Here is a 2,801-nt window from a genome sequence, read left to right on the forward strand (position 1 = left end):
AACTAAAAGTGAGGATGTCGGAACACTTGGCAGCAGTACGAAATAAAATTAATACATCCCCGGTATTTTTGCATTGCCATGTTAACAACTGTCAATTAGATATTAATAATGTAAAAATAATACATAAAGAGAAAAATATTGTAAAAAGAAAATTTAAAGAACATTTCGCGATAATTATGCAAAGTAATGTAATGAATTTGAATAATGGGGTGATACCAGCGGAATGCTGGGAAGAGTTTGTGTTACTTAAAGATTGTAAACGCGATAGTATCAGTGAGAAAGATGTGTTTTCTTCTGTGTCTACGACGGAGAAAAATGTGTCGTTTGAGATACCTTCTGCTGTTCCTATTGTACACTCTAGTAGTCAGAAACCCTACTGAAGAGGCCTTGACAGGCGAAATGCATTTGGGGTGAAGTATATATTTATATAAAAATAAAATTATATTTTCCTTGTTAACCTGTTTACCTTTTTTAATTTTTTATATCAGTCTACGGACTCGGGACTTATTAAGCCTCCAAAAGTCAGAAACGAATGGAAAACTAGTAGTTTTCCGTGTACTAAAGATTAGTACAGTACGGTAATATAAAAAATAGATTATCTGACTCCATCGATTCTTTTTGGAATATTTTTATTGATATATAAAGATTTATTTAATTTTCAGAGAAAAATTTTAAATCAAAAATATTTATCACAACTAAAAAAACAAAAGATGGAAATTGAAACCGAATTAATAAATTCGCACATTTTTTATTCGTATTGTAAAAAATTAGGTTTAAATAAAGTAAAAAATAATTGGGCAATTGACAGAAAGTGAAATAATGAAGAATGATCAAGAAGACGTTCGGCAGAAACTAATTGAAAGACAATTCTCGAGCTTATATAACTGTACAGGGATTTCGCGAATTCCTGTACAATGCGAATTTTGTATAGAGATGAATCGCTCTCTTGAACACAAGCATATTAATACTTGGATGAATTCGCTTGATTTCAATAACAAAACATAATTAGATAGAAATATTAAAAAGAATTGACAATGATCAGCTAAAAATGGACGAAATGTTGCTTTTCAATTTAAACTACTACAAACAGCCGTTTTTGTCGTCTAACAACGCGTACCACAGAATTTTTAATTGTATGCAGCGCGCGTGGAATTACGCGGAGGAATAAAAGAATGCACCCTACATTGAGCTGTAATATTTTGGGGTCCTTCAAATATGACGCCTGCACTTGGAGAATATGTAAAAATTTTGTGACAAATTATGGCAGGGAATGGGGATGTTAGTAGCATGATGACGTCCTAAGGATTCTCAAAGATTTTCCTATTTGAAATAATTTCGTTTTATGAAATTCGTTATGAAGAGATATTTTGAACAATGATCATACCTTTCTTATTTAAATGATTGCACTTTAGTAGAAATACTGTATTAAATATGCTCTGTTAGAAGAGCTATGGTAAAACTTTTAATATGAAAGATAATGGTAACAATTTAACCTTTGTAGATACGAATTACAGATAAAGATACCGAACCGCAAAAATATATATCGATATATAACATATTAACTTTAAAATTAGTCTAGAAGTGGTTTAGTGCAATGATCTGAAAGGCCTACAATGGGATGAATCAAATGGATGATGAAAGAGTAGTTCGAAGAATTCCTCAGTTTCCTGACTTGAACTTAAACCCTTGTGAATCCAGAAAAGCAAGCTGTTGTCTTTATCGCCTCGGCCATCTGGCGATTTAAGTATGGTTGAAAATATCTTTTACTTTAAATTTTAACACATTAGCATCATTCAAGCATTTAAAAAATATAAAGATGCTGTTGTTTGTCGATTTATGTTATAAATGAACATCATAACTTTCACCACATTCCGGAAATATAAAGTTTGCTTTTTTTATATTTAATTTTTTGAAATTTATTAAATTCTCGAATTTAGAATGAATAAAATAAAGTTACCGTGACAAAAACTGAAATTGTCAAGCCCGATTTTGGAATGGCGACATACAGAATATTTACAGTAAGGTTAAATTGTTTTCTATCGGAAAAAGCCTAATTATGATAGCAGAATTATTGCTTACTAATTTTACTTTGTTATATATCAATCTTCTAAGGTTAGATTCTAGCAATTATAATTACAGAAATTGCTTTTAGCCCTATGTATAATTAAATTAATTACAATATCTATAACCGTCAGGCAGATTATAGTGAGGGCTTATCACACCAATGATAATGGGCACAAACGAAGAATTAAAGTAAAAACATTTAATAAAATAACAAGGGATATACAATAAGATGATTACATAAGTATAAAAACCGAAAATTCCAAAATGAATTTCGGACTATTTTCCAATAGAAAAATGGTCCCTGTACAGTTAGTATTAACGAGAGGTTCTAGTATACTTAAAAAAATATACAAGGTAAAAAACAAACAAATTTAAAATTAAACTTAAAACAATGCTTAAAGCTATACAATATAAAGATGAATACGTCGCCATGACTGTATGAGCAGTAAGCATTACCAATGCAGACAGGAGTAGGGGAGACCGGGGCAACTTCGGCATGCGGGGCAAGTTTGTCAAGCGCTTTTTTTTTAAAAAACAAATTAAAAGGAGACTTTGGTTATAGGTTAGGCAGTTGAGTTTTATTGGTGGCTTGTTGAGTGTAGTGTTTTTATTGTTCTCCAACAAGCGTAGTTGAATTATCAAGCAAATTTTCATTTTCGTTCAATTCCATATAATATTTTTTTTCCATTTATATTGAATTGGCAGGTTTTGTTATAATTCCATGATAACGAAAGTTA

This window comes from Centruroides sculpturatus, unplaced genomic scaffold, assembly GCF_000671375.1.
Source record: "Centruroides sculpturatus isolate CEXI.00-Female unplaced genomic scaffold, Cexi_2.0 scaffold651, whole genome shotgun sequence".
Taxonomy (NCBI): domain Eukaryota; kingdom Metazoa; phylum Arthropoda; class Arachnida; order Scorpiones; family Buthidae; genus Centruroides; species Centruroides sculpturatus.